This window comes from Branchiostoma belcheri, unplaced genomic scaffold (genome assembly GCF_001625305.1).
Source record: "Branchiostoma belcheri isolate BF01 breed outbred unplaced genomic scaffold, Haploidv18h27 scaffold158, whole genome shotgun sequence".
NCBI lineage: Eukaryota > Metazoa > Chordata > Leptocardii > Amphioxiformes > Branchiostomatidae > Branchiostoma > Branchiostoma belcheri.
The window spans coordinates 305,993-318,770 of record NW_017803024.1 but is presented as its reverse complement, the minus strand read 5'-3'; the positions used below and the strand labels follow the sequence as shown (position 1 = coordinate 318,770).

Below are 12,778 nucleotides of genomic sequence, written 5' to 3'. Positions count from 1 at the left end.
TCTTTCTTTCTCTCTCCCTCTCTTTCTCTCTCTCTATGTCTCTCTCTCTCTCTCCCTTATATCAGTCAGATCACCCATCAGTATTACTGTAGCGTGTTCTCCAGTAGTCTTTACATAATTAATGTGTACCGCTGCCAAAATTCTCATTTTTTCTCTCCGTCTACTTCACCAATTAACCCCAACTACCATCCGCTGACCTGGTGGTGACCCTTAACGTAACCTGGCACTTTTCACCACTTAACTGTTCTTTCTGATTTTTCAGTTTTGTTCTTCTCATTTTCTTCCATCCTTCTCTCTCTTGTCTCAATTCATTCCATCATCTCTTCACCCCAGAATTAACCCCTGCCTCAGTAGTCATCTGTACATTGTAACAAGGCGTATTTGTCTTCGAATTCCAAGCACTCCCCTCCTCTGTACGTTTTTTCTTTTGTTCTTCCTTGTTTCTTCTTTGGCCCTTTCCATTTCTTTCTTTCGTTCCCTCGTCACTCTCTCTCTCTCACTCCTCCTCCCCCCCCCCCCTCACTCCTCCCGCCCTGGGCCATAGTGATTATCCTAACATCCCGTCGTCTGCTTACCTACAGCATCGGCACTTCTGACAACTTTCCTCTTTTGCCCGTTTTTTTTTTTTTGTTCTTCCCTCTCCTTTCCTCTGTATCTTTCTCCCCCCCCACACACACATTAACCCTGATTCCATAGTGATTATCCTAACATGATCCCGGCGGCGGCTTACCTACAGCACGGCGGTACTTCTGTCCAGCCGACCGTGCTGTCAGACATAAAAGCTAATGGCCACTCCGGTCCGCCCGGCTCTGTTTACTGCAGATTACACAAACACAAGGCTTTACAGGACTTCTTCACAAGCCGCTATTGATGTTATATCAAACCAAGAGGCTCTGTTTACTAATGTCCAAGCATGGTCTTTCGGTGGCCGCAAAAGACAGTATCAAATTGGCCACTGAGGCAGTATCCATTGGCCAGACAGTATATATATCGGACACTCCTCTGGCCAATGGATGCTGCCTTGCCACCGTATGATCTGCTTAGAGATTACTTTTTACTACAGTATGATCTGCTTAGAGATTACTTTTTTACTACTTTTCACACACACAAGCTTAAGGCTTTATAGAACTTCACAGGCGACTGTAAATCTCAGCCTATAGGGTCTCTACATCAGTTGAACTCTCCAAGCAGAGATTTAGGCTTCCGCTTATTTTTGATGTCCCTTTAAGCGTTTTTATCGTGCATTGGCGTGTTGGATCAAGGACGTTGAAGCTCCTTGGTTAGATACTTTTCTCTGCTCTGCTGATCTTCACATAATTATCATCTTCGCTGCATTACAATGCTTAGTACCCAGGCGGGCTATTAATGTCTTCCACACTCTATTATTTGTTGCTAGTTATCTTTTGTGCCCCCTCCCCTCCATCCACAACCCATCTGTGCAAGGTCCCACCTGACTGTCCTTTTCCAAGTCATTCCTCAGCCTCCTATCTTCCTTTCTTCCTGCTCTTCCTTTATTTCAAGCGCCAACCTTTGGGACGCCCTGGCCCAGAAATTCTGTCTCAGAGCTACAGAAAGATCCAGTTCGACTGATCTCTTCTAAGTCATTGCTTGACCTCCCTTTTCTCCTTTTTTCCCTGCTCTTCCTTCCTTTCCCAGCGCCACACTGGGACGCCCTGGCCTAGAAATTCTGCTTGTAGCTACCAGAAGATCTGTTTGTAGATTACTTCAAACGTACAGCAGGGAAGTCAGCTTTCTGGCGGACGTTCTGCTCTGATGTTTCGGAGCCATGTTTATGGATTGACACCGGATCTCTAACAGATTGCCTTCCGTTACTTCTTTGTAGTCCCTGTTTTTACGCTAAATGATACGGTTGGATGTTTAATTCAGCGGAAGCCAGCGCTCCGAATTTGTCTTTGATATTTTGAGTCTGAATCATAAACGGATCCCAGACGGGCTACGTGGATGCGAGAAAGGGAAAATTCGTCAGTAATTATAAATAGTACTATAGTAGATATTTCTTAGAATTGTCTGTTTTCGTAGTCAGTCTAGCGTTACAATATAATGATGTTCCTCGATTATTTATAATGACTGGAGTTGGTCGGATGTAACGAGTCTATTTTAAGTGCAAGGAAGTTATCCTTTTTAAGATCATATGCATCTTCTAATATCCTGTTTTTTTCTGTGCATTCTTGCGTGAGAATCAAATTGCACAATTATTCAATTTCTTAAACAAATTGCTAATAAACAGCTTAGTCTGTAAGAAATCATTGATAGCCCTCATATTCAACTTCAAAAGAAGCGTCTGGATTAGGTTCTCTTTTGTAGCAAAATTACCGAAAACGCCACAAAATTTGCAACTTTCGGTAATTTTGCTACAAAGAAGACGCTAGTTTTACTCTAGTGGTAGTAGTAAACAACATGGCGCCCTGGATGAGTTTAGAGCGTATACACCGTAGAATTGGTCGTCGTGTGGAGTATGTAGAGGAATCTGAACATCGCCAACTCTGCCAACGGTGAGGTAAAATTACAGGGAAGCTCGGGACACTTGAAAACCGAGCATAGCACAGCCAAAGGGACATGTTTGGTGAGGTCTAACGTAGGTCAGAACGTCTGCGGCCACGTTCTTGGATGCGTAGAAACTATCCAGAACCATGCCTGATCCTAACCATAACCCATTCAGGAATAGAACTGCATAATAAAGGTTCTGGATACAATAGAGACTATCCAGAACCATGTCTGATCCTAACCCATTCAGATATTGATCTAGCTAGGAACGGTTCTGGATATGATAGAGACTATCCAGAACCGAACTTGATTCTAACTCAAACCCATCCATGCATAGAACTGCCTGTTCTAGGCACGATAATCTCTGAAAACCTTGTTGTCGCCTGTATTTCAAAACATCACACTACCTTATTGTGTTCGTCTGCTAAATGACAGTTAATGTTAATGTTAATGTTATAATAGATTTTTAAGTCGACTACTATCAGTGACCTTCCAGGATTTAGACCTGTTCTTAGTTCTCATTTTTAATGTACAGTACGTAAGTCCTGATGATATTTGAACGACGTATTTGTGTACAGAAACCGCAATAGCAATTCAGCACTGGTGCTGCGAAGTTGTTTTTTTTTTTGTATTGACTAAAGCAGTTTCTTTCATTAAGTCACTCCACCTTCCCTCATTACATATTCATGAGCAGCGCAGTGACGTGGCCGTGACGTATCGTGACGTCACACCGAGCGGAGTCTTAGCCCTGCCGCACTCACAGAAGACAGAAGACGTCAGGTTCGGATCTTCAAGACTCCTCAACACGACTCAAGACTCCTTCTCGTTTTCCTTACACCACAGAAGACGTTCCGCCGACAGGTAAGACCCTCCTTATAATAATTACCAACGTCGTTAAGTAAATACCAACCTTACGTCCACCTTACAGGTGTAGAGCAAGATTTTTAGCGTGTAGAAAATTCAGTGGCCGTAAAAAAATCAATCTGTTCTGATCATCGTATTGAGTTAATCCGCTTAATTAAGGTGATCCGATTTGGGAGTCGGAGAGATTGAGGCAGGTGAAAAATCTGGCTAAGCCTTTGGAGGGATGTTAGCTGTACTGGCAACAGGTGGGGCCGGTATTCGCATATCTGTGCCGCAGGTATACTTTACAAGCATAGGCTTAGTTTAGGCTCTGGCGTATTTGTAGCGTCTTTTTAGGCGTTTTTGTCGGGATTTCTATTCTGTATCGATGTGGGTTTCATTCGCCAGTTAAATAGTTCAGTATTGGATTTTGCACTGTTTGCCCAATTGCAATACTGCTCAATTTGATACTGCCTTGCCAATTTCATACTGGCTTCAGCTTATTTTTAGGTATTTTTCTATGTCGTATTTATCGGATTTTCGGTTTTCTACCAGCATCTTTCTCTCGCAAGCCAAGCCTATGGCGTATTAGATATTGGCATACTGCCCGGCCAATTTCTTACTATCTTATAACCACCAAAATGTGTGTGTAGTCTACGTGAATCGAAGGACGTAGATTTGCGCCAGCTAGGTAAGGTTCTGGATATGGTTAAAATATCTAGAAACCGAGCTCGAGCATGGTCAAATTCTCAATATAAAGATACAACAGGAAGGAAGCAGATGCAAAAATATCGCAAAATACTGATCCTATTTAGATTAAGGTCAACACTAATCTCTCTCTCAGCTCCCCATGCAATCCGCTTAGTCCATACCAGACTAACTACGCAGGATATATATAGGAGAATATTTGCCAGGGGAGTTTGCCCGCCTTGTAGGTTTGACTGGCCGCTTCGGAGGGAAACTACTAGTACCTCCCCGAGCCCGGACTCCCCTGGCCAATTTTACTGTCTTTTTTTGGGTCGAATTCTACGATCCGTATTCCCGTAGAAAGGCATGGTGGAGGCTACAATCCGCTCCTGTCTATCCGCTTTGTCACAGTCAACAGGTCCGTGTAGTTCGCACGCCTTCGCGCGGGGTGACCGCAGCTTTCCACGAAACAAGCGAGCACTCAAGGCGTCTTACGAAAACGGCTTGTAAGACCGGATCGCGGCTTAAGACAAGCCCCAAGGAGCGAATTTGCGAGCCAGCATTAAGTGGAGACGTTTTAGAGGTGTGGGAAGATTTGTGGGCGGTCTGGAGACAGGCTCAGGCTGTCTTAGCTGTGCTGGCCGGGTGCAGGGCGAATACAGGAGGAGTCAAAACAGTTTGAAGCAAAAAAAAAAAAAATCCTTCACCACTTAAATTACAGCAGGAAACCTAGCCTCGGTACCAAGCTCTACCGAGAATGCTTAACACACAAACGCTAAGATTTTGTATAGTGCTGCTTGAATTTTCTTTTTTGTAAGACAAGCCCCGAGGAGCGAATTTGTGAGCCGGCAGTATAAGTGGAGATGTTTTAGAGGTGTGGGAAGATTTGTCTGCTGTCTGGAGAGGATAGAAACACTCAGGCCCGCCCAGGGTCAGGTTTTAGCCGCGCTAGCTGTGCCGGCCGGTGGAAGGCGTGTTGCCTATAGCCTCGTACCCTTTTTTCGGGCGCTTTTGTAAGCGCCGGAAAGCAGATATGTGAAGTCTGCCGTCTCTGATTGCATTGATACATACTATTCTTATGTTTTGTTTCGTTTTGGATGCCATGTTCTTAATTATATGTTAAAAAAGCATGAGTGTATTAAAATACTCAGCACTCAAACGCGAACATTTTGTACAGCGCTGCTTGAATTTTCTTTTTTGTATGTAAGTTATAAGTTGATGTTTTTCCACATACGAATGTACAAATCAGTTTATTTCAGCTTGTTATGTACAAATCAGTTTATTTCAGCTTGTTATGTACAAATCAGTTTATTTCAGCTTGTTATGTACAAATCAGTTTATTTCAGCTTGTTGTACATGTACCCCATACTGCGTGGCTGATTTTCGTAATAAACTGTAAGTGTATACTGTATAGATAAAATGTCCCTTCGCTTAGCCTGGGGACAATGCTATGAGCTCTTCAGTTTTCTTTTTTTTTTTTATGTGGGTTGATGTTATTCCACATAAAAGTATAAAAAAATCAGTTCTATTCAGCTTGTACATGTATCTCATGTTGCGAGGCTGATTTTCGTAATAAACTGTAACTGTATACTGTATAAAAACAACCCTTCATGCAGCCTGGGGCGAGGCTATAATCTCTGCGTCCATCAGTGTCAAAGATTCCCGCCCGACAAAATGGCCGAACATCAATTATTAAGAAAACTCTCCCAGAAGAGAATACTTTGGGCGGAATCGGATCAAAAACCGATAATGTAGTTTCCGTATTTCTGATGAAACCTCATGATGATATTCATAGCTTGTTTCCGGTAGAATGTAATCGGCCGTTATTTATTTATTATTTCTAATTTTATTTTCGGTCATATTTATACAGGGGGTGCCCACAGGGGTAAATTATCTATAAGGGACCACAAAAACTGGTCACAATGGCCAAGTGATCTTTATGCAGTAGTGGTTACCAGTTCACTGTAGGCAATAGTTAATATACGTTTTTAAATGGCCATTATCAATGTTAAGAACTTATGAAGGAACGAAAGGTTTAAAAATAACTTACTTGAGACATCTAGCTTCTTAAACAGGCTTTTTTTTAATCTTACATATAATTTCCCATTAAAACCAATGGTCTGAAAATAAGAAGAGACAGTTAAAAGTTAAAAATAACTTGTTTGTTTGTTTATTTATTTATCCAGGATATACATGTCGCCTGTATGGCGGTTTTCAAAGATTCCTGGGGGGATAACCCCAACATAAAATTACATTACATAATAATTAAGATAAAAGAAGAACCAAACACAGGTCAATTAAAATAGATAAACTCATCGTGAACAAAACGATCGAAAATCGTAGCTAACTCATTATACAACCAAAATGAAACAAGGCAGCATAGAAGCAATCATAATCATTCAGTTATCAAATCATAATGATAGGTCAAAAGGTTTGTCAACCAAAAGTAGATAATTAACCAAAAGTGGAGTTAGCTAATCAAAGTAACGAAATATGATTAATCAAATCAAATCAAATAATATAGAAGTAACGTAACAAGTTGGCCTTTCAATATTAGTGTCCGGTATCCATATATTCTTGACTGTAGATCTTTTTAAACAGTGTAAGTGTCCCTGCCGATTTTAGGCGAGACTTGCTTGAGACAGACGCTTGCGATAATACAAAGCTCCACATTTATCTTCTTAAATGGGCTTTTTGAATCTTACATATAATTACCCATTAAGGTTTGAAAATAACATGAGACAGACGCATGTAATCATGAAGAAGAGAGGTGCATACATATATATACATATATGCCCACAGGAATACGTATATCATTCTGACAGAGTTGACTTACACTGCATGTAAGACTTCATGTTAATGCACCACTTTAGTCTATACCGATGGGACTTCTCCTTCCTGTTGTACCATATGACTAAAACATCCAATATAATTGTATCTGATTACATAGATGGAAAACCGCGAAGACAATTTTTTGCTGTTTCTAATCTGTAGATCTAGAGACGAAGTAAGCAAGACAAATGTTATCGTTATGTTCTTACATAATTTCGCCTTTGCATTTTGAGTATATTCCTTCTTTCTTTCAAGGTCTTAGTGTTTCTCAATTCCCATCTTTTAAACATTTTTTTGTTGAATTGTAATTGGAAAGGTTCGTAGATAATTTGCTATAATCATAAGTGCGTGTCTTCCTCCCTTTAATGATCATCTGAATTTCTCTCACACATTATGTTTGCAGCAAACACCCCGATCCCTTTGCGTTTCATCATTAGTTGTAATGAATATCTTTTTGTTGCAGTCTGTAAAATAACGTTAAAGCGCGTACGCGAGTTGTCTTGTACCGGTAATGGTTCTCTTGTGATCAAAGATTCACTCACAGCAGATCAAAGACGACGGACCAGCTTTGAAAATTCATCACCCGAACTCCTTCATCCTGCTTTTATCTCGGTTTAATTAATCTGTTTGATGTTAAAGAATACGATTTTTCAATGTCTGTTTTTCTAGTTAAATCTTTGTCAAGAAAACATACGCTAAGTACAAAAAGATCACCCAGACTCATTCAGCGTGCTTTCATGTTGGGTTAATTATCTGTTTGATGCTTAAGAATACGGTTTCTATATAGCTACATCTATACCTGTTTTTTTAGTTACATCTATGCCAGGAAAAACATACGATAATTATATAAGTATCTGTATAGGCTAGGATTAGCCGGTATAACCGCCCTTCGGCGTAACACACCAGCTTCGCGGGCACGCGGCGCAGCGGCAGCTAGCTACATTACACCGAACGACTTGTTACACTTGATCTTTGCACATTTAATTGCAGGAGTTGTTTGAAGCTTTCTAGTGATGATGGCCCAACTGTGCTTGGTGGCAACGAGTTCCAACATGCACATGAAGCTTAAGGCTGGTTCTATCCTGGTATGGCCTTCGTAATGACGAATGGCTAAGATACTGGTCTCAATGTTATCTGTCCCTATCTTTGCTTGTTTATCCTCTGCATGCTGTTTTCATAAATACAGTAAACACTGTGATAACCGTAACCTTGAATTTTCCCTTAGATACCATCACTGCTGTACATTTCTCCTGCTTTGCTTCGTGACTGAATATTCAAAAAGGAAGTAAAGTTAAAGCATCCAATGCGATTTCAGGGCAGCAAAAACTGGAAGTATTCTGAATAAGGCCATCTTTTGGATATTTACACATACTGCTTCACATTAGCACACTTGGATTAGTAGTTCATACTTTGGGTATTTAAAACTGCAGAAACAAGCCCACAAGACGAGTCCTTTATTTTCTGGGTGGTACCCTATAAAAGTCAGCCCAAGGCCTTTCCAGGACCAGTTTTGGTAATTTTTGCTCCACGAGGGTCAATATACATTGGAATGGTGTGTTTAACCCTTCCAGTGACCATTTTCCTTCAACATTTTGGTAATTTTGGTTCCATGAGGGTCAATATACATTGCGATCGACTCAGTATGTAGATAAATGACTAGAATATTGGCTTTAAAAAAATTTCCAAGCCCTAAAACTGCATTGCGTGCCTTTAACAAATCGCCTCCGGCTTTTTCTGTTCGACCATATTAAAACAAATCAGCTTCAGAATCCATCAAAGTGTAGCTTAATTGGTTCTGATCCTTTCATCTCTTCTTGTTCTGATGAAAAGAAATTTGCTGTAAATATTAAAGTCTCGAGTGCCGCAGGCTATCTGTATGGATAACAGCGTGTTCCCTTGTTTCCAGGGTTTCTGTTTTGTCTTTGATTTGATGCAGTGATGTATTTTATTGCCTTTATATGTCAGGGTGGCTGTGTATATGTGATGTTCCCATTGAATCAAAATCATTTGTGCAATGATTTGAAACTTTTATTTTTCAAAGTTCTTTCTGTGAGAAATTAATGTTCTAATAGTTGGTGGTAAATTTGCACAATCTTTTCTTGTTTAACATGGTTTATGATGTCAAAATTTGAAAATGTAGGAATCTTGTTTTTATGGCCCGCCTTGTTTTTTTCGCCCTATCGCATTAGATTTTGAATCTGCAGAGGATGTTATCCATAAAATTAAATTGCTGTGGCCTGAATATTAAAGCCTTGAATGCCTCAGGTTATCTGTATGCAAAACTGTGTGTTTCTGTGTTCCTGGGGTTTTTGCGAGAGGAGTTCATTAAAGAATTAGGTGCGTAACATTTCACATTTGCTCGGTAAAAAAGCGGGACACATACAGAAGCAGTGGATCGGCTAATCTCCAAGCAGATGGTTCGGTGGCCGCAAAAGACAGTATCAAACGGCCAGGCCGTATCCATTTGTCAAACAGTTTTGGACATTTTTGAATACCTAAATCCTTGGTTAATAACTCTGGTACTTGAAGGCATGACTACTCCTTGTTCTTTCTTGTTCTGACTTGGTGCTCATGATCAGTACATAGCCGTTGGAACCTTCACTCGTTACCTTAATGTGTTCGGTCGTCCGGAACACTGAATTTCTACAGAAAGCAGCACCGTGAGACCGTTTCAAAGAAACTGGACCAAAATCAATACAGCCTTCACACAAGCTCAGCAACCCCCACTCAGAACTTTTAAGCGCTCCACTAGGTTTTTTTTTGTTCCAATATGTAATCACCAGACGTGGTGACGACACACTCAAGTTTCCTCAACTTATATTTATGCCGCCACCAACACAGGGGACAAATACATGACAGGACAATACTCATTTACACCTGAGCTAAGTGAGGAAAGCCGTGTAAAGTGCCTTTCCCAAGGGCACAAGATTGGTGGCATGTCAGGACTCGAACCCGGGACTCTTAGTTCCGAGTCGCGCACTCTGCCGCTACGCCACACGGCTCCACTAGGTTCTCTTCTAGCTCACACAACTTCACCGTCCAAATTCCTTCTTCGAAATCTTTTTACAGTGACAGTTCCTTTCCCCGTACTACGGCCAAGCTTTGGAATTCCCTCCCTGACAAGTGCTTCCCACCAACCTACAATCTACAGGCTTTCAATTCAAACGTTCACCGCCATCTCTTGACATAGCCAACCTTCGACTGACCCTAAGTAACCACCATATAAGGCCATCCACAAAAACGCCGTAAGACATAGAACAAAGGGGGTTTGACGTCATTGGTGACGTCATTCGTTAGTGGGATCCACCCCCACCAATCAGGTGACGGTTCGGTACTTACTGAAACTGCCGGGAACTGAGTGTGTTAGCGGGTATATGAGACATTCGGGGGACATTATGACACCGATACAAGCCCTGACTTAAGTGATATGACGCAGTCTAGTGTAAAAGGGTAATCTTTAGTCCTAACAAAGTTGCATAGTCCTTGTTTTATGTATGACATCAGCGTGCGTATTTAGTTATCTAGTTTTATAATCCAGAAGAAGCTTTTTTTGTCCGCCTGAAGTTGGTAATGGCATACCTCCATAGTTACATATAGGGTACAGAAATCTGGATACAATAGTGTACAGTATCAAATTGGCCAGGCAGTATCTATTTGTCAGAGAGGGTGGCGTATGAACCCTCTCTGGCCAATGGATACTGCCAGGCCAATTTGATACCGTCTTGTGCTACCCTAGAATCTGCTTGGACTAGTTGGAGATTAAAGGTACAGTAATGGATAGCTCAGCGCCCGTCTGTATTCCTGCCTCGCGCCATGCCGTGATTTTGGCTCCCTGCTGCTTATCCAAACGACGTCTGAGTTACACAAGGCAATTAAAGTCAAGATTATAAAGTCGTTAACGTTGTTTCGTAGCATGTTGATTCGGATCTAGTTTTATCGTCCTCCACCTGACCATACCGTGATTTTGATTTTGGCTCCCTGCTGCTTATCCAAAAGACCGTTGAGTTACACCAGGCAATTAAAGTACAGCAGGAGGTCAAGATTAGATAGTTGTTAGCGTTCTTTCGTAACGTTCTTTCGTTGATTCAGATCTGATTTATCTGTGTATCCTTAATGCGCCTCCCACGGTATCAGATAATTGGGACAGAAATTTGCAAGTAGAGTTCTTTGTGAGATTTTATGCAGGAAATGGACCGAGAGGAACATAATTTCACAATAAGTCAGGAACACGAGAGATGAGTCATCAAGCAATTAGGTGTAAAAGTAAGGTCAGGATAGTCGCTAGAGTTGTTTCGTAACATGCTGATTCGGATCTGGTTCTAAGGCAGAAATTTGCAAGTAGAGTTCTGTACATGTGTGTGATTTTATGGACGAAATAAACTGATGAAACATTATTTTACAATGAGTCAGGAACATGAGAGGGCCAGCAAACAATCAGACAATCATTAGGACAGGATTTGGCAACTTGTCAAAGTTCTGTGTAAGATTTTATGCAGGAAATTGACTGAGAGAAACGTAATTTCTTAACTCCAGCTAGCTAAGCTTGTCGGAAGGTTTTTCATTGCTGAGAGACCTTGAAAAATGGTGCAGTTTTCAACGGCAAGCCTTACCGATTCTACCTCAACTTATCTCAATCCTGGGTATCCGGTATCGCGCAGAGACAAACGGCAGGGGTTGTAAACTTGACGTCTGGAAGTCGCACGACAGGAAGAAGGGATTCGGGATTTTGCCAGCAACAGTACATCTAGCTCAGATACAGATATGAGGGATTGAGGTGAAAAATCGCAGTGTAGCATGGAGTGAGGCAGACTTCGAGGAAATAAAGAGGAAAAATAAGATTGGCAAGTGTTGGAGACAGGCCCAAGTATCTAAGCTTGTTTAAATAATAGCAGTTTTCCAGGTAGCAACAGTCACAGATGAAAATAGCTCAGCTGCAAATGTGAGGAATATATATTGGGATGACAAACTGCCGTGCAGTACACAGTAAGGACGTTTTCGAGCAAATGAACATGAAAGATAAGATTCACAAGTGTTGGAGACAGGCCCAAGTATCTAAGCTTGTTTGACTAATAGTAGTTTTCCAGGTAGCAACAGTTGGAGATGAAACTAGAGCAGTTGAACATAGAGGGATGTGATGAAAAACTGCTGTGCAGTACACAGTAAAAAAAAGACTCCGGGAAAATAAACATGAAAAATAAGATTCACAAGTGTTGATGACAACTACACATCACTAAGCTTGCCAAACTAATAGCATTTATTTAGGTGGCGACAGTCGGAACTAAACATATCACAGTTCAAGATAGGAGGGATTGTTGTGAAAAACTGCTGTGCAGTTGGTGAGTAAATCAGGCATCGATCACTCTAATAAGATTTACAAATGCTGATGACAGGTCTGTATCGTTACACTTGCATGAAGAATAGCACAGTTTTCAGGTAGCGTAAGTTACAGCTAAACATAGCACGGTTGAAGAGTATGTAGGATTAAAGATCTTTAAATGCTGACGACAGAGCTATACCGCTACACTTGCCTGAAGAATAGCACAGTTTTCGGTAGCAATACTTGCAGCTTAACACAGCACGGTTGAAAAGTAGGAGGGATTGTAGTGAAAAACGTCTGATCAGTACGCGGGTGGCAAGGCAAGCAAAGAAGAAAAATAAAAACACAAGTATTCATGTCAGACCTACATCCCAACATGCTTGATGAAGAGCCTATTTTTCAGGCAGCACCGCAGTTGCAGCTATACATAGCACAACATGGAGAGAGACAAACACTAGGAATGACAATGGCAGGTTTTGTAAGCTGGCGGTGAGAAGAATATATATGAATATTGAAACGTTTTCAGCTGAATAGAAGCTTCAGATGTACATTTCTCAGCAGGAATGCTTGTCAGGCTGTAGGCGGTTATGTGAA

General features: G+C 41.2%; 1 protein-coding gene across 1 annotated transcript in view; it reads left to right on the top strand.

Annotated features, from left to right (window-relative positions):
* Window positions 1-3,331: 3,331 nt before the first annotated feature.
* LOC109465786 overlaps window positions 3,332-12,778 on the top strand; it is a 25,158-nt gene continuing 15,711 nt past the window's right edge. The window contains exon 1 of the mRNA XM_019763224.1: window positions 3,332-3,366. The gene's annotated coding sequence lies outside the window, so the exon portion shown is untranslated. The remainder of the gene's footprint in view (window positions 3,367-12,778) is intronic.